The sequence below is a fragment of the Schistocerca serialis genome, chromosome 10, assembly GCF_023864345.2.
Source record: "Schistocerca serialis cubense isolate TAMUIC-IGC-003099 chromosome 10, iqSchSeri2.2, whole genome shotgun sequence".
NCBI lineage: Eukaryota > Metazoa > Arthropoda > Insecta > Orthoptera > Acrididae > Schistocerca > Schistocerca serialis.
In genome coordinates, this window is record NC_064647.1 from 187,558,991 (window position 1) to 187,579,770 (window position 20,780).

Sequence of the window (20,780 nt, forward strand, 5' to 3'; positions counted from 1 at the left end):
CGATTTAGAAAAGTTATCTATATGTTGCAAAAAATGGCAATTGACCCAAAATAAGGAAATGTGTGAAGTCATCCACGTGAGTGCTAAAAGGATTCCGTTAAACTTACACAACAAATCAGCCAAATGTAAATGGTGTAAATTCAACTGAATACCTACGAATTGCAATTACGAACAACTTAAATTGGAAAGGACACACAGAAAATGTTGTGGGGAAGGCAGAGACTACGTTTTGTTGGCAGAACACTTAGAAGATGCAACATATCTACTTATCAGACTGCCTACACTATGCCTGTCCGCCATCTTATAGAGTACTGCTGCGCCGTCTGGGATCCTTACCAGGTGGGATTAACGGAGTACATCGAGAAAGCTCAAAAAAGAGCAGTAAGTGTTTTGTATCACAGACATGATACAGGATTTGGGGTGGACATCATTAAAACGAAGGCGTTTTAAAATGCAGCGGAATCTTCGCACAAAATTATAATCCGTAACTTTCTTCTCCGAATGGGAAAATATTTTACTGACGCCAACCTACATAGGAAGAAACGATCATCATAATAAAATAAGGGAAATCAGACTTCGCATGGAAAGAAATACGTGTTCGCTTTTTCCCGCGCCCTGTTCGGGATTGGAGTAATGGAGAATTACTGTGAAGGTGGTTCAGTGAACCCTCTGCCTGGGAGTTAAGTGTGATTTGCAGAGTTTTCATCTAGATGTAGATGTAGATATAGATACTTTGATGCATGCACAGTTGGAGCCATCAATATCTGGATTCCACGCTTTTTTTTTTTTTTTTTTTTTTTTTTTTTTTTTTTTTTTTTTTTTTGTGGAGTGTGTAATTCAAAGAATTGAGGGCAAGTGTACGTCTAAATAACACAACTTCTGCGAGTGTTTCTCAGTTTTCTGTGTCAAATACACTACTTTCCAATAAAATTGCTACACCACGAAGATGACGTGCTACAGACGCGAAATTTAACCGACAGGAAGAAGATGCTGTGATATGCACATGATTAGCTTTTCAGAGCATTCACACAAAGTTGGCGCCGGTGGCGACACCTACAACGTGCTGACATGAGGAAAGTTTCCAACCCATTTCTCATATACAAAACAGCAGTTGACTGGCGTTGCTTGCTGAAACGCTGTTGCCATGCCTCGTGTAAGGAGGAGAAATGCGTACCATCACGTTTCCGACTTTGATAAAGGTCGGATTGTAGCCTATCGCGATTGCGGTTTATCGTATCGCGTATCGTATCGTATCGCTGGCGTTGGTCGAGAGCCAATGACTGTTAGCAGAATATGGAGTCGCTGGGTTCACGAGGGTAATACGGATCTCCGTGCTGGATCCCAACGGCCTCGTATAACTAGCAGTCGAGATGACAGGCATCTTATCCGCATGGCTGTAACGGATCGTGCAGTCATGTCTCGATCCCTGAGTCAACAGATGGGGACGTTTGCAAGACAACAATCATCTGCACGAACAGTTCGACGAAGTTTGCAGCAGCATGCACTATCAGCTCGGAGACCATGGCTGCGGTTACCCTTGACGCTGCATCACAGACAGGAGCGCCTGTGATTGTGTACTCAACGACGAACCTGGGTGCACGAATCGCAAAACGTCATTTTTTTCGGATGCGTCCACGTTCTGTTTACAGCATCATGATGGTCGCATCCGTGTTTGGCAACATCGCGGTGAACGCACATTGAAAGCATGTATTCGTCATCGCCATACTGGCGTATCACCCGGTGTGATGGTATGGGGTGCCATTGGTTACACGTCTCGGTCACCTCTTGTTCGCATTGACGGAACTTTGAACAGTGGACGTTACATTTCAGATGTGTTACGAACCGTGGCTCTACCCTTCATTCGATCCCTGCGAAACCCTACATTTCAGCAGGATAATGCACGACCTCATGTTGCAGGTGCTGTACGGGCCTTTCCAGATACAGAAAATGTTCGACTGCTGCCCTGGCCAGCACATTCTCCAGATCTCTCACCAATTGAAAAACGTTTGGTCAATGGTGGCCGAACAACTGGCTCTTCACAATACGCCAGTCACTACTCTTGATGAACTGTGGTATCGTGTGGAAGCTGCGTGGGCAGCTGTACCTGTACACGCCATCCGAGCTCTGCTTGATTCAATGCCCAGGCGTATCAAGGCCGTTATTACGGCCAGAGGTGGTTGTTCTGGGTACTGATTTCTCAGGATCTGTGCACCCAAATTGCGTGAAAATGTAATCGCATGTCAGTTCTAGTATAATGTATTTGTCCAATGAATATCCGTTTATCATCTGCATTTATTCTTGGTGTAGCAATTTTAATGGCCAGTAGTGTATCTGAATGGCCGCTGTCACGTATCCCCGATGGATCAACAGAGATTTAATATGGGATGTGTCCACATGTCGCCTTTACGATGACAGTAATACGTCAGATTTTCTGTGGAGGAATGTTAGACCGTTGTTCCTCAACAACCGAGACCATAGAACGTAGTGATGTCGGACTTAGAGGCCTGGAGCGAATTGGACGTTCTATCTCACCCGAAAGGTGTTCCATTGGGTTCGTGTTGGGATTCTCGGCAAATCAGTTCATTCCACGAATGTTATTGTCCACAAATCATTGCCGAACACATAGGGATTGCAGAAAGCAACCAGTTAAAATCAATAGTGGTATCTTTTATCTGAATAACCAGTACAATTCAATGCTTGGTTGGTCTCGGTTATAACAGGTGTTTTACAAACAACTGAATAAAAATTCCAAAATTAGAGGCAGGAGAATCGGAGAATGAGTATTAGCTTGGAGGGAGAAAGTGGTCGATTAGACCAGCAGACAGGCCTGGACCTACACAAACATCCTTTGTCTTTGATATTATAGTGTCAGTATTCCAAAACTTGGATTCTGACGTCATAGGACGTGGCCCACTATCTCTAGTCTAGACCAGTGTGCCAGAGTCCTACACTGTTACAAAAATAGCCAGAGAGGTGTGAGATGGAGTGTAACGTCGTAGTTACACTGTCCTCGTATTCCAGCTCTGAAACAATATACTGGAATTTTGCCGTATTATTAACAGCCCGACAGGTCATAGATGGACTGTGACCTCACAGAGCCAGTCCCAGTATTCCAGAACTTTGATTCTGACGTCACAGAGCTTCTCCAAGTATCCCCTGGTCGCCATCTTGCATTGTTGGATTTCCCAGCAATTTATTCTCAGGACAACAGCCCTACTTCCATAGGAAACACGCTAGCGGAACTGACCTGTTTTTTGAATTTCCTACAAATACAGGGTGTTTATAAATGAATACCGGGTTTTAACGCTTTATAATATTTATTATATTAAACTTACAGTTATAAATGATATGTCAGATGAAATAGCAACTCAAACAGTTTTACCAAGAACCTTATAAATCATCAGTGTGAGCACCATTTATCACACGGCACACATCAAGTCTATAGCGGAGTTCTTCCCAAACGTTGATAAGTGTGTCTTCGGTGATTGTAGCAACAGCTGCTTCAGTCCGGTTTCTTAATTCAGGGTGGTCTGCTGGTAGAGGAGACACGTACTCACGATCCTTGATTGAAGCCCCAAAGGAAAATATCGCATGGCGTTAGGTCGGGTGAACGTGGAGGCCATGCAAAGCAAGCCCTGTCACTGGGCCCCTTGCGGCCTATCCAGCGCTTGGGTACAGTGAAGTTCAACCAATCACGTACTTCGCTATGCCAGTGAGGTGCGGCACCATCTTGCTAGAAAATGAAGTTCTCTGGCTCATCTTCTTCCAACTGAGGGAAGAGCCATTGCTCTAGTGTATCAAAATAAGAAGTGCCACTTACAGTAGGTTTACCAAAAAAAGAAAGGCCCATAAACTTTCCGCCGGGATACGGCACAAAAAACAGTGACTTTAGGGGAATCTCGTGGCATTTGTACCATCTCGTGTGGATTTTCTGAGCCCCAGATGCGCACATTGTGAGTGTTAAGATGTCCACTAAGGTGAAAGGTTGATTCATCACTGAAGACAACATGATTCAGAAAATCTTCATCATCATGAAACAACATTTCGTTTGCGAAGTTGGCACGTAATCCATGGTCAGCCGGCTTTAGAGCCTGTAGTAACTGTAAACGGTAAGGATGTAGTTGTAAACATTTTCTTAAAACTTTCCAAACAGTCGACACGGGAATTTGTAATTCACGACTAGCTTTCCAGACTGATTTCTTTGGGCTATGAGTGAACTTGTTCAACAGTCTCTTCACTAACTCTTGGTCGTCCTGTGCTCTTCCCTTTGAAAGGACAGCCGGTATCTTCATATTCATGATACGATCTATGAATGTTATCACTTGGAGGATCACAACCGAACTTCAGCTGGAGTGCACGTTGCACAGTAACAGCATATTCGGTCTTTGCAAACTGCAAAACACAAAACGCTTTCCGTTCACTAGTCGCCATCTTCGCTACTACCGCTGTCTAGCGGGTTGCGGCGGAGACATTACGCGCTGCGCATGCGCACTGGTGCCAAACAGAACTGTTTGAGTTGCTCTTTCATTTGCCATGTCATTTATAACTGTAAGTTTAATGTAATAAATATTATGAAGCGTTGAAACCCCGATATTCATTAATAAAAACCCTGTATTTTGAATTTCCCGCCAAAATATGAATTTCTCACCATTTTATACACGGGACAGTTTGTCAGAGAGGTAAGGCGGAGGGGGTGCAGAAATCCCATGACTCATCGACGACGTCAGTAATAAACATCAGTGGCGACACAATCTGTGCTTGAACTATCTGTTCTATGCTATCGCTTGCGCCTTTGTCCCGCATTTTGCGCGGGTTGGCGTGGTTAAATCGGATTTGCCATGTTAATTTGAAGAGGTGGCCGGATGCCCTTCCTGCCGCCATCCCGTACCGCCCGGGACTGAATCAGAGTACCCCAGCTGTCTGCGTCGAGTGTAAATCATGGAAAAGTGCGGATGTGTTTCAAATGTCTGTGACGTGTCTAACTGAGGCGGGACGTGGGGACCATCCCAGTATTCACCTAGCGGGATGTGAAAAACCGCCTAAAAACCACATCCAGGCTGGCCGGCACACCGGCCCTCGTCGTTAATCCGCCGGGCGGATTCGATCTGGGGCCGGCGCGCCTACCCGAGTCCAGGAAGCAGCGCGTTAGCTCTCTCGGCTAACCTGGCGGGTACAATCTGTGCTTGAACTGTCCTTGATATATTACTGACTTCATCCGACAGTATTCATGTGTCTGACTGACAAATAAAGCTGTCGGTCTCAGTTTGACGTAAATCGTACATAAAACAGCGGCTTCGCTTGCTTTGATACTGTTTCCAATCCTTTGACTGAACAGATTACGGTAAGTTGAAAAAGAGAGAGGGAGAGAGAGAGAGAGAGAGAGAGAGAGAGAGAGAGGTGCGTATGATAAACCACTTCCCTCAAAACGTTTTTATCTGCTTGATACCTCCTCTCTGTTACCACAGATGGCGTGTCACTGATCTCATTTGTACTAAGATTGCAGTACACACGAGGTGCATATTTGCTTCCAGCGCCCTGAGTGGAATGAATAAGCTCTAACAAATGTCCACCAACCTACAGTCTTCTATAGGCGTCCCCTGCCCAGAAAACAGTATGTAGGTTGTAAACCTGCTATCCTGAGGCTGTAAGGAACTATTAGCGAGGAACTGTTGTTTTAGAAATGATTAAAGTTCCAGTCACTTTGTTTATACAAGATGCCACTCGCTTTTTATTAGCAGAACACGAGAAACTGCACAGTTACATTCCTTTTAGAGTGACAAATGGTTTTTGTTCTTCAGAAAGTTAATGAATTGCATATTGTGTAATTAGTATAACACTGTTCTCAACTCTATGTCTAAACAACCATACATTGCTAATGAAGTCTTAACTAACACTGATCGCGGCAGACTACATGTCTGTGCCGGCCGCTGTGACCGATCGGTTCTAGGCGCTTCAGTCCGGAACCGCGCGGCTGCTACGGTCGCAGGTTCGAATCCTGCCTCGGGCATGGCTGTGTGTGATGTCCTTAGGTTAGTTACGTTTACGTAGTTGTAAGCCTAGGGGTCTGATGACCTCAGATGTTAAGTCCAATAGTGCTTAGAGCCATTTGATTAGATGTCTGTCTTACGACACTGCCGAGCCAGCTCTGATTTACACACTAGACATTGCTAACTAAGTCTTAGCTAATACCGCGGCGGATAACATGTCCGTTCTCTGAGACTGCCAAACGAGTTCTGATCTTACAGCCGAACCACTTCGCCCGCAATCCAAGTTAGGCGCGATCCGAAGATTACCGAAGTGTTTCGTCTGCCTTTTCGTTCTGCAGTTGTTTATTATTCTGCTGGTTATTAATACTTGTGAAATAATGGAATGATTGTATTCTATTGAGAGATGCTTTAAACTGAAATTCAAGTAAATACGCTGTTTAGTTTGTCATTGCTAATAACAGAAGAGTGTCATTCTGGAGCGAAACTACCGAGCGGAGCAGCCAAACGCGGAGAAAGACCACAATTTAGGAGGTCTTTCTCTCGATACTTGTACCGAACTAACCGCGTCATTGGTACCTAATACCGCACTACGTGATTTTGCAACTCTGCCTTCCAAATTGCTCTAAGAATAGCTTCTTGTAGTCGAATATAATTGCTGCAAAGCCAGAAAAATTACACGAGCTCGAACGCCAGACCTTCGGATCGGCGTGTAATAGTTAACCACTGAGAGAGCGAACACGACATACAGACATTTGAAACGTCGCTGCTGTCTATCTCCTGCAACTGGAGTGCACATTGGTGGCTCTGCGAGTTACGACTTGTTCCACACTGAAGTGGCGACCGTTAACGGAAGGCAGACCAGAGGTTTCTGCGTAACGTGCTGGAGGTGCCACTAGAAGAAATTTTTCTTCCCCAGTGAAGTTCAGGGCAGCCAGAGAGGGATGTAAATAGCGCTCCGGCAGCGCCGATTATCGTAAAATATTTAATTACGGAAGTTGCCGTAGCCGTAGCGTCTGTTCCGAGAGCGGTGTACAGCTGATTGTCGCGATATTGAAAGCAATGAATCTCGTTACGGCACGGAACTGCGCGGGGGCGACGTCCCCGCCATCTGGCGGAACCCGGGGGGACTAGGGGCGCAGCAGCGCCGCGCGCGGCCGCTTTACGACCTCCGGCGAGTTATAAAACCGAACTGCCGCCGCCGGGAGGGATATTGTTCATAAGCACACAAGAGGCCAACTTCTCTGCCGCGCTTTCGCTTCCCTTCCTCTTACCTACCCTCCTCCTTCTTCCATCGCCCCCCCCCCCCCCCTCCGCCGCCTGCTCAACCCACAGTCTGTGTAGGATTTCGAGTGCCTACAGCGGAACGTCGTGAAGGAATTTGTTTATTGCTGTTTTTCCATTTTGGGTCATCGCCTTGCGGTGTCGGCACTACTGCGCGTTCGCTCAGCGCAGTTCTCGTGTATCACGGAAAGGCAGGCAAGCAGTCGGCGCAACTCCACACGTATCTGAGGAAACGACGGAGTGCTGCAGGCATAGTCTGACCATATAGCATGCCGTGCGGGTCTCACGTGAAACGTTACTAGCGAGCGTTGTTTGGAGAGGCAACGCGTGCACACACACACACACACACACACACAGACACAGACACACACACACACACACACACAAACACACACAACAACAACAAAAATCAAGACTATACTGAGTAGTGACAGATAAGTCTGTAGATTTTTTGTATAAAAATAAAGATAAATTTTCACGCCATTTAAGTCTCGGTACTGAACATGCCGTTCTGAGAAGTGTGCTGTCCCGTTTGCTAACAGTATTTATTTGTCGCAATGGCGACCCTGTCAGGATCCATATGAAATGTCCCCTTTGAAAAATTAAGAATGACTGTGCTGTTAAAGTTCTACATTATTTGATTTTCACACAGGTGAGAAAAACTGACCGTACTCAGACAGTTCTCTCTTTACTTATACTGATCATCACTAAACTGACACACAATATTTTAGCCCAATGCAATCTGACTTTCAATAATTCCTACAAAAGAATGGCCCTGACTAACAATAACCTATACCTTTCACGAGTCACTTACATCAGAAAAATCTTCATTACTCAAACTACTGCAATACATCGAGTGGTTTATTGCAAACTACATTAATGATTCTAACTACTGAAGGCACTAACTACTGATAGGCATAGTTAGCAAATGAAAGATTTTGATAGAGAACAAACAATGTATTTACCTTAATAGTGTTCAAAAATCATTATATGTATATATCAGTTCATGATAGCTGTTATAATATTTTTGGCTTAGTCAGCCATCATATTAGGCTCCAAGAAGTTGTTCCCAGATCAGTGGAGATGCGAGAAGTATGTTGTTGTTATTGTTGTTGTTGTTGTTGTCTTCAGTACTGAGGCTGGTTTGATGCAGCTCTCCGAGACTGGTTTCATGCAGCTCTCCATGCCACTCTATCCTGTGCAAACTTCTTCATCTCCCAGTACGTACTGGAGCCTACATCCTTCTCAATCTGCTTAGTGTAATCATCTCTTGGTCTCCCTCTACAATTTTTACTCTCCACGCTGCCCTCCAATACTAAATTCTATTCAATACCTCCTCATTAGTTATGTGATACACCCATCTAATCTTCAGCATTCTTCTGTAGCACCACATTTCGAAAGCTTCTATTCTCTTCTTGTCCAAACTATTTATCGTCCATGTTTCATTTCCATACATGGCTACACTCCATACAAATACTCTCATAAACGACTTCCTGACACTTAAAGCTATACTCGATGTGAACAAATTTCTCTTCTTCAGAAACGCTTTCCTTGCCATTGCCATTCTACATTTTATATCCTCTCTACTTCAACCATCATCAGTAATTTAGCTCCCAAAATAGCAAAACTCCTTTACTACTTTAAGTGTCTCATTCCCTAATCTAATTCTCTCAGCATCGCCCGAGTTGACTCGACTACATTCCATTATCCACAGGAATGTAACAGTAAAAAATATTAGTCTCAGTTCCGTCGAATGAAAGGTTTATTTATTCTTATAGAAGTTGTTTCACAGTTTATGTCACACACTCCTAGAGGTGGCTTAGTAGATAAAGTTTTACTTTGTAACTCACGTCGTGAAACGCCATCCAGGGATGCTACTGATCATCAAAGTTATAGGCTCCGGCGCATGTAAATATATTTACAGGGGACAGAAAAAATAATGTGAGCACCTGTACTTACTTGTGAATGGTTCATTAATAAGGGGTTGGACCCCCATTTGCCTGTAATACAGCTGCGATTCTTCTTTGAATACTGGCATATTAAATGAAACAAGTTTACTGTTACCAGTCACCGTTTTATTTATCCCCACGACGCGTTTCAAAGGTTTAAACCTCCATCATCAGGTGAATTTACACTACTTAGTATGACGTTTGTGTGTGTGTGTGTGTGTTGTGTTACGATTTTTTGGAGGAACTTGTGGCCCTATTTAGTGGAGAAACAAGACACTATTTCAGAACATGGTTTTGGGTTGCTTCTGACAAAAAATTACTTATGTTTAACGGTAAACATAAAATAAGTAGAGTACCTTCAGTGATCACAGGTTCCTTTTTCTGTCATAACACATCACATGTATACTGCCATGTTTGTAAACAAATATGGCGTCTGGAAACTGCTGGGTGCAAGGTTCGTATAGCAGAAGAGAAGCCATTAAAGTGGCTCAGACAACTATGGGACTTAACTGGTTCAAATGGTTGAAATGGCTCTGAGCACTATGGGACTTAACATCTATGGTCATCAGTCCCCTAGAACGTAGAACTACTTAAACCTAACTAAGCTAAGGACAACACACAATACCCAGTCATCACGAGGCAGAGAAAAGGGACTTAACTTCTGAGGTCATCAGTCCCCTAGAACCTAGAACACCTTACACCTAACTAACCTAAGGACATCACCCACATCCATGCCCGAGGCAGGATTCGAACCTGCGACCGTAGCGGTCGCGCGGTTCCGGACTGTAGCGCCTAGAACCGCTCGGCCACCCTGGCCGGCAGAGAAGATATTATCGCAAAGTACAAAGAATATACAACTTAACAACATTATTGCGGAATATTTTTTTAAAGGATTTGGAGGTGTTTGTTTTGAGGTGTCAAATACATGTGTTGGAATAAATACTTCAGGTGGCATATAAATCCTATTTTGACAAGTTAAAACAGCTTAAACTTCATACTCGTTTATGCAGTCAGGTGAAATGTTAAAATGGCTTAAACTTCACTCTTGTTTATAACAATCAGGTGAAATGTTACAGACTTTAAGTACAATGATCATATACTGGCATTTAATGATAGTTTAGTCTCCAGTGGCATGTTATGCCACTCTTGGATCAGAACCTCTTCTAACTCCTTTAGTGATGAGGGAGGCGGAAATCTGCTCCAGAGTCTGCACTCCAACACCGCCCGCAAGGGCTTGATAATGTTAACGACCGGGAACTGTGCTGGCCAGGGAAGACGCTGCAGTTCAGTTGCGTGCTCCTCATTCCACAGTTTTACTGTCCTGGCTGTGTGAATGGGTGCATTATCGTCCTGAAATATGACATCATTGTTGTGGAAGAACATTTGAATCATTGGGTGCAACCCAATTTCACATAACCGTTCACAAAACCGTCGGCTGTAACTCGGACTTTGAGAGTAATGACGGGACCAGCAGAATACCATGATATGGGTGTCCACACCATCACCCTTCCATCTCCATACTTAACAGTTGGAATCAAGCAATCAGGGTTGTAGGCGTCTTTTGGTGTTCTCCTGACGTAAACCCGGCTCGGTGTTGGAAATAATGAAAATGTTGACTCATCGGACCATATAACGTGTTTCCACTGATCAGCCGTCCACGATTTATGCTCCCGACACCATGTTTTTTTCTTCTTTGCGTTGGTTCTCCTAGCTAATGGTTTCGGTATAGCAACTCGTCAACGAATATTCGCTTTATAGAGGTCTCGGCGGACAGTATCGCTAGATAGGGGTCTCGAAGATGGCTAGTGAGCGCTGGAGTCACTTTAGCCGCCGTAATATTGTGTTGTTTTGACACAATTTGTGTTAGTGTACGAAGACCTCTGTCATTCAGTTTTGATTTGCACCCACTATTACGTTTATACGATGATGTTTTTCCATGTTTTGCCGGATGGAGTGGCAAAGCGCTTCTAGGCGCTACAGTCTGGAACTGCGCGACCGCTACGGTGGCAGGTTCGAATCCTGCCTCGGGCATGGATGTGTGTGATGTCCTTAGGTTACTTAGGTTTAAGTAGTTCTAAGTTCTAGCGGACTGATGACCTCAGATGTTAAGTCCCATAGTGCTCAGAGCCATTTTCCATGTTTTGTGTAGGCTGCCATGACTGCTGAAACAGTTGCTTTTGAAACATTGGTCCGTCCTGATAGCTGAGTGGTCAGCGTGACGGATTGCCGTCCTACGGGCCCGGGTTCGATTCACGGCTGGATAGGGGGTTTTCTCCGCTCAGGGACTGGGTGATGTGTTGTCTTCATTCCCATGCGGCGCGAAAGTCGCCCAGTGTGGCGTCGAATGTAATAAGACCTGCACCAAGGCGGCCGGACCTGCCCCGCAAGGGGTCTCCCGTCCAATGACGCCAAACGCTCATTTCCATTTTTTTCTTGAAACATTCAATAAGTTGGCTGTCTTGGTTACTGATACTTCAGCTAATCGGGCCCCAACAACCTGTCCTCTTTGGGCCCCTGTTACGTCTTTCATCGCACGCCTCTGAATGCCGATATGGAGTGTGCACTACCCGTAAACAAACTGCACTGGTGCCTAGTCCGTACTGAGCGCACACATTCCAGCGCGACCCGTGCCTTACTTGCGCTGTTGACCGTCAAACACAACCATCCCATTACTACCACCGTTCACATTATTTTGCCTATTCACCTGTGTACAGGGTGGTCCATTAATAGTGCTCAGAAATAAGCATCAAACGAAAACCACAAAGATCGAAACTCGTCTAGCTTGAAGGGGGAAACCAGATGGCGCTATGGTTGGCCCGCTAGATGGCGTTGTCATAGGTCAAACAGATATCAACAGAGTTTTTTTAAATAGGAACCTCCATTTTTTTATTACATATTCGTGTAGTACATAAAGAAATACGAATATTTTAGTTGGACCACTTTTCTCTTAGTTGGACCACTTTTCTCGCTTTGTGATAGATAGCGCTGTAATAGTCACAAACATATGGATCACAATTTTAGACGAACAGTTGGTAACAGGTAGGTTTTTTACATTAAAATACAGAACGTAGGTACGTTCGAACATTTTATTTCGGTTGTTCCAATGTGATACATGTACCTTTGTGAACTTATAATTTCTGAGAACGCATGCTGTTACAGCGTGATTACCTGTAAATACCACATTAATGCAATAAATGCTCAAAATGATGTTCAAAAATGTTCAAATGTGTGTGAAAGCTTATAGGACTTAACTCCTAAGGTCGTCAGTCCCTAAGCTTACACACTACTTAAGCTAAATTATCCTAAGGACAAACATACACACACACACCCATGCCCGAGGGAGGATTCGAACCTCCGCAGGGATCAGCCGCACAGTCCATGACTGCCGCGCCTTAGACCGCTCGGTCAAAATGATGCCCGTCAACCTCAATGCATTTGGCAGTACGTGTAACGACCCTGCCAGGATCCATATGAAACGTCCCCTTTGAAGAATTAAGAATGACTGTGCTGGTAAAGTTCTACATTATTTGATGTTCACACAGCTGAGCAAAACTGAAGGTACTCAGACAGTTCTCTCTTTACTTATTCTGATTACTACTACACTCCTGGAAATTGAAATAAGAACACCGTGAATTCATTGTCCCAGGAAGGGGAAACTTTATTGACACATTCCTGGGGTCAGATACATCACATGATCACACTGACAGAACCACAGGCACATAGACACAGGCAACAGAGCATGCACAATGTCGGCACTAGTACAGTGTATATCCACCTTTCGCAGCAATGCAGGCTGCTATTCTCCCATGGAGACGATCGTAGAGATGCTGGATGTAGTCCTGTGGAACGGCTTGCCATGCCATTTCCACCTGGCGCCTCAGTTGGACCAGCGTTCGTGCTGGACGTGCAGACCGCGTGAGACGACGCTTCATCCAGTCCCAAACATGCTCAATGGGGGACAGATCCGGAGATCTTGCTGGCCAGGGTAGTTGACGTACACCTTCTAGAGCACGTTGGGTGGCACGGGATACATGCGGACGTGCATTGTCCTGTTGGAACAGCAAGTTCTCTTGCCGGTCTAGGAATGGTAGAACGATGGGTTCGATGACGGTTTGGATGTACCGTGCACTATTCAGTGTCCCCTCGACGATCACCAGTGGTGTACGGCCAGTGTAGGAGATCGTTCCCCACACCATGATGCCGGGTGTTGGCCCTGTGTGCCTCGGTCGTATGCAGTCCTGATTGTGGCGCTCACCCGCACGGCGCCAAACACGCATACGACCATCATTGGCACCAAGGCAGAAGCGACTCTCATCGCTGAAGACGACACGTCTCCATTCGTCCCTCCATTCACGCCTGTCGCGACACCACTGGAGGCGGGCTGCACGATGTTGGGGCGTGAGCGGAAGACGGCCTAACGGTGTGCGGGACCGTAGCCCAGCTTCATGGAGACGGTTGCGAATGGTCCTCGCCGATACCCCAGGAGCAACAGTGTCCCTAATTTGCTGGGAAGTGGCGGTGCGGTCCCCTACGGCACTGCGTAGGATCCTACGGTCTTGGCGTGCATCCGTGCGTCGCTGCGGTCCGGTCCCAGGTCGACGGGCACGTGCACCTTCCGCCGACCACTGGCGACAACATCGATGTACTGTGGAGACCTCACGCCCCACGTGTTGAGCAATTTGGCGGTACGTCCACCCGGCCTCCCGCATGCCCACTATACGCCCTCGCTCAAAGTCCGTCAACTGCACATACGGTTCACGTCCACGCTGTCGCGGCATGCTACAGGGTGTTAAAGACTGCGATGGAGCTCCGTATGCCACGGCAAACTGGCTGACACTGACGGCGGCGGTGCACAAATGCTGCGCAGCTAGCGCCATTTGACGGCCAACACCGCGGTTCCTGGTGTGTCCGCTGTGCCGTGCGTGTGATCATTGCTTGTACAGCCCTCTCGCAGTGTCCGGAGCAAGTATGGTGGGTCTGACACACCGGTGTCAATGTGTTCTTTTTTCCATTTCCAGGAGTGTATAATGACACACAATATTTTAGCGCAACGCAATCTGATTTTCAATAATGCCTACAAAAGGATGGCCCTGAGTAGCAATAACCTATACCTTCCATGAATCACTTACCTCACAAAAATCTTCGTTAGTCAAACTACTGCAATATAGAGTGTGCCAATACTGCCGGGTGAATAAGAGATTCTAACTACTGAAGGCACTAACTACTGATAGGCATAGTTAGCAATTGAAAGACTTTGATAGAGAACTAACAATCTATTTACCTTAATAGCGTTCAAAAGTCATATATATATCTATCAATTCATGACATCCATCTTTACAAATTTCCTTTTTCTGACTGACACACGTCCAGATCGTCTGCTCATAGTAGCCTCTCGAAACTCTGGCATCTCTCTCCCCACATCCACCACTGCTGGTGGCTCACCTCCACCTGCCCAACGCTACGTGCTGTTCACATCCAACAGTCCAACAGTACACAAGCGAATATTCCAACAATGAGTCCAAGCAGCCACAGACTGCACACAGCACAGTCAGCGATTTTCATACAGAGTACTACGTAGCGTTACCAACATAAAAACGTAGACAGCCTACTTACAATGGGAAGTAGCTGAAACGAGAAGAGCGATGAAGTTAATATCAGGAGTGGTGATCGCGAAGTAGATTAAGTTACGACATTCTTCTTCCTAGGCACCAAAATAATCCACTGACGGATGGAGTATGGTGGATGTAAAAAGCATACTAATACCGGCAAAAAGGGCATTACTGGCCCAGAGACTCTAATAGAATCGAAAATAGGCCTTAATTTCAGGAAGGAATTTCTGAGAATGTGTATTTGGGGCACAGTTTTGTGTGGTAGTGAAACATGGACTGTGGTTCAAATGGTTCAAATGGCTCTGAGCACTATGGGACTTAACATCTGTGGTCATCAGTCCCCTAGAACTTAGAACTACTTAAACCTAACTAACCTAAGGACATCACACACATCCATGCCCGAGGCAGGATTCGAACTTGCGACCGTAGCAGTCGCGCGGTTCCGGACTGAGCGCCTTAACCGCGAGACCACCGCGGCCGGCCATGGACTGTGGGAAAACCGAGGCAGAAGAGAAGAAGCATTTGGGATATGGGGCTACAGACGAATGCTGAGAATAAGGTGGACTGATTAGGTGAAGAATGAGGAGGTTCATAGAATCAGCAAGGAAAGGAATATGTGGAAAACACTGACAAGAAGGAACAGGATGATAGGTCATCGGTTAAGACACCGGTGTGTAACTTCCATGGTACTAGAGGGAGCTGTAGAGGACAAAAGCTGTAGGGGAAAATAGAGATTCGAAGACATCGAGCACATAATTGAGGACGCAAGTGCTATGAGATGAAAAGGTTGGAACAGGAGAGGAATTTGTGGCAGACTGCATCAAATCAGTCAGTAGCCTCATACGTTGTTGTTGTCTTCAGTTCTGAGACGGGTTTGATGCAGCTTTCCATGCTACTCTATCCTGTACAAGCTTCTTCATCTCCCAGTACTTACTGCAACTTACATCCTTCTGAATCTGCTTAGTGTATTCATCTCTTGGTCTCCCTCTACGATTTTTACCCTCCACGCTGCCCTCCAATGCTAAATTTGTGATCCCTATTGCCTCAGAATATGTCCTACCAACCGGTCCCTTCTTCTTGTCAAGTTGTGCTACAAACTCCTCTTCTTGCCAATTCTATTCATTAGTTATGTGATCCACCCATCTAATCTTCAGCATTCTTCTGTAGCACCACATTTCGAAAGCTTCTATTCTCTTCTTGTCGAAACTGTTTGTCGTCCATGTTTCACTTCCATACATGGCTACACTCCATACAAATACTTTCAGAAACGACTTCCTGTCACTTAAATCTATACTCGATGTTAACAAATTTCTCTTCTTCAGAAACGCTTTCCTTGCCATTGCCAGTCTACATTGTATATCCTCTGTACTTCGACCATCATCAGTTATTTTGCTCCCCAAATAGCAAAACTCATCTACCACTTTGTCTCATTTCCTGATCTAATTCCCGCAGCATCGCCCGATTTAATTCGACTACATTCCATTATCCTCGTTTTGCTTTTGTTGATGTTCATCTTATATGCTCCTTTCAAGACACTGTCCATTCCGTTCAACTGCTCTTCCAAGTCTTTTGCTGTCTCTGACAGAATTACAATGTCATCGGCGAACCTCAAAGTTTTTATTTCTTCTCCATGGATTTTAATACCTACTCCGAACTTTTCTTTTGTTTCCTTTACTTCTTGCTCAATATACAGATAGAATAACATCGGGGAGAGGCTACAACCCTGTCTCACTCCCTTCCCAACCACTACTTCCCTTTCATGCCCCTCGACTCTTACAACTGCCATCTGGTTTCTGTACAAATTGTAAATAGCCTCCTTTCGCTCCCTGTATTTTAGCCCTGCCACTTTCAGAATTGAAAGAGAGTATTCCAGTCAACATTGTCAAACGCTTGTAGACTCATAACTGAAGGAAAAAAAAGTACGGTGACATACGGACAGTCGTTTTTCCGTCGCTTTATTTGTGAGTTGGAAAAGGAAAGGGAATGGCTAGTGTTGGTGCAAACTACCCTTCGTCGTGCGCCGTATGATCCCTTGCGGAGTATGTGTGTAGATGTAGATGCAGAAGCAGAAGCATGGCGAGTGAATGGCTGCCCTCTCCCTGCAGCAGGAGGGAACGCACATAAAATTTTCAGGTGAACCCCCTCCCCCCCCCCCCCCCCCACCTACCCTCGGCCGCATTTGCACCTCTCCGCGCATCGAAGGGGAAGCGCAAATCTGTTCTTTATGCGGCGCCATATTGTATATATATGTAAAGCGCGCTAAAAACTATTTTATATGTATATCGCCGTGGCGGAAACGTGAAATGCGAGTTATATACGCGTGGGGTGGGATTACGGCGCGCGGCGTTTTTTACTTCCTGTGGCCGCTCGCGCGCACGTGCGCACACACACACACACACACACACACACACACATACTTAGGCGGCACGCACGTTCTCACATGCGGGACGCGCAGTATTTCAGCATCGGCTACGCGCCACTGGCAGGACGCGATGCCCTGATTTGCTACTTCCCGTGGTGGTTCCAAATCCACTGCTGCTACAGGTTTCTGACTGGCGTGCAGTCATAATCTTAACTCTCCAAAGCTGAGCGCCTATGCCACTTATTCTGCTTTACGAGTTGCGATGTACATCTACATCTACATCTACATCTACATGACTACTCTGCAATTCACATTTAAGTGCTTGGCAGAGGGTTCATCGAACCACAATCATACTATCTCCCTACCATTCCACTCCCGAACAGCGCGCGGGAAAAACGAACACCTAAACCTTTCTGTTCGAGCTCTGATTTATTTTATTTTGATGATCATTCCTACCTATGTAGGTTGGGCTCAACAAAATATTTTCGCATTCGGAAGAGAAAGCTGGTGACTGACATTTCATAAATAGATCTCGCCGCGACGAAGAACGTCTTTGCTTTAATGACTTCCATCCCAACTCGCGTATCATATCTGCCACACACTCTCCCCTATTACGTGATAATACAAAACGAGCTGCCCTTTTTTGCACCCTTTCGATGTCCTCCGTCAATCCCACCTGGTAAGGATCCCACACCGCGCAGCAATATTCTAACAGAGGACGAACGAGTGTAGTGTAAGCTGTCTCTTAAGTGGACTTGTTGCATCTTCTAAGTGTCCTGCCAATGAAACGCAACCTTTGGCTCGCCTTCCCCACAATATTATCTGTGTGGTCTTTCCAACTGAAGTTGTTCGTAATTTTAACACCCGGGTACTTAGTTGAATTGACAGCCTTGAGAATTGTACTATTTATCGAGTAATTGAATCCCAACGGATTTCTTTTGGAACTCATGTGGATCACCTCACACGTTTCGTTATTTAGCGTCAACTGCCACCTGCCACACCATACAGCAATCTTTTCTAAATCGCTTTGCAACTGATACTGGTCTTCGGATTACCTTACTAGACGGTAAATTACAGCATCATCTATGAACATCCGAAGAGAACTGCTCAGATTGTCACCCAGGTAGATCAGGAACAGAAGAGGTCCCAGGACGCTTCCCTGGGGAACACCTGATATCACTTCAGTTTTACTCGATGATTTACCGTCTATTACTACGAACTGCGACCTTCCTGACAGGAAATCACGAATCTAGTCGCACAACTGAGACGATACCCCATAGGCCCGCAGCTTGATTAGAAGTCGCTTGTGAGGAACGGTGTCAAAAGCTTTCCGGAAATCTAGAAATACGGAATCAATTTGAGATCCCCTTTCGATAGGGGATAGTCACAGCAAAAATTCATGATGATCCTGGAACAGCTATTTTGTGTTCAAATAAGTTACGGGAATACAGGCGGGTGACCGATATTTCGAGACGAGCACACCTTGCTACGAGGGGCGTTTGGAAAGTCTGAGCAAAAATAAAAACTACTTACTTTTTTGGGGTAAACCTTTTTTATTTTTCGACATAGTCACCCTTTAGACTTCTACACTTGGTCCAATGCTGTTCTAATTTGTTGATTCCTTCCGAATAACAGGAATTGTCCAAGTCTGCAAAATAGTTATAGTTCCTGCAAGCACCTCTTCGTTTGAATAAAACCTTTGTCCCGCCAACCATTTCTTCAAATTGGGGAACAAATAGTAGTCCGAGGGAGCCAAGTCTGGAGAATAGGGGGGATGTGAAACGAGGTGGAATCCTATTTCCATTAATTTTGCGACCACAACTGCTGAGGTGCGTACTAATGCACTGTCGTGATGGAAAATGACTTTTTTGCGGTCCAATCGCCGGCGTTATTCTTGCAGCTCGGTTTTGAAACGGTCCAGTAACGATGAATAATATGCACCTGTAATAGTTTTACCCTTTTCCAGATAGTCGATGAGGATTATCTCTTGCGAATCCCAAAAGACAGTCACCATAACCTTTCCGGCCGAAGGAATGATCTTCGCCTTTTTTGATGCAGATTCTCCCTTGGTAACCCATCGTTCAGATTCTTGTTTGGTCTCAGGAATATAGTAATGTATCCATGTTTCATCCACAGTGACGAAACGACGCTTAAGTCCTGCGGATTCTTCCTGAATAGCGGCAAACCATCCTTGCAACAGTTCACACGATTCCGTTTTTGGTCAAGCGTGAGCAATCGCGGAACCCATCTCGCGGGTAGCTTTCTCATCTCCAAATGTTTATGCAAAATATTACGTACCCGTTCATTCGAGATGCCCACAGCACTAGCAATCTCATGCGCCTTAACTCATCTGTCACCCATCACCATATCATGGGTTTTATCAATGACTTCTGGAGTCGCAACCTCCCCAAGCCGTCCAGAACATTCTGCATCACTTGTGCCCATATGGCCACTCCGAAAATTTTGAAACCACTTATAAACTGTTCTAATCGAAGGTGCAGAGTCAACGTAATGTTTATCCAGCTTCTATTTAGTCTCCTGAGGCGTTTTGCCTTTCATAAAGTAATGTTTAATCACCACGCGAAATTCTTTTTCGTCCATTTTTTGACAATCACTCGACTACCTTGATTCACACCAATGGCAAACACAAAGACATAGACCAATATGGCAGAAACTTGGTGTGCATTTTTTCCAAAGATGCTACTAACTAAACATGACCTCGATACGTGTCGGTGGTGCCATCTCTGGGACTTTGCACGGACTTTTCAAACGCCCCTCATATCTTCAAAGCAAAACTGCACCAGGGAAGCGCTGTGCAAGCGGATTTAAAATCTCGGTTTTCGGAAAATCCTGTAAGTTTGCCAGTGATTAATTTTATTATTTATATTGAACAGGCTGCTTTTGAAGTGATTTTTCTCGTTCCCTAAGGTAGTGTCATAGGCCTTCTGCCGTTCCTTATCTATATAAACGATTTAGGAGACAAACTGAGCAGTCATCTTAGGTTGTTTGTAGATGATGCTGTCGTATATCGTCTAGGAAGGTCATCAGAAGATCAAAACAAATTGCAAAACGATTTAGAAGAAATATCTGTATGGTGCGAAAACTGGCAATTGACCGTAAATAACGAAAAGTGCGAGGTCATCCACATGAGTGCCGGAAGGAATCGTTAAATTTCGGTGAAATCCAAAGGCAGTAAATTAAACTAAGTTCCTAAGAACTACAATTACGAACAACTTAAATCGGAAAGGACACATAGAAAATGTTATGGGGGAAGGCAAACCAAAGACTGCGTTTTATTGGCAGAACACTTAGAAAACGGAATACAACTGCTAAAGGGCCTCCCTGCTCTACGATTGTCCGTCCTCTTTAGCAGTACTGCCGCGTGATCTAGGGTCCTTACTAGACAAGATTAACGGAGTACATGGAGAAAGTTCAAAGAAGAGCAGCAAGGCAAGTTTTATATTATCCCGAAATAGGGGAGAGAATGTCACAGACATGATTTAGGATTTGGGGTGGACATCATTAAAACAAAGGCATTTTTTGTTCAAAATGGCTCTGAGCACTGTGGAACTTAACATCTGAGGTGATCAGT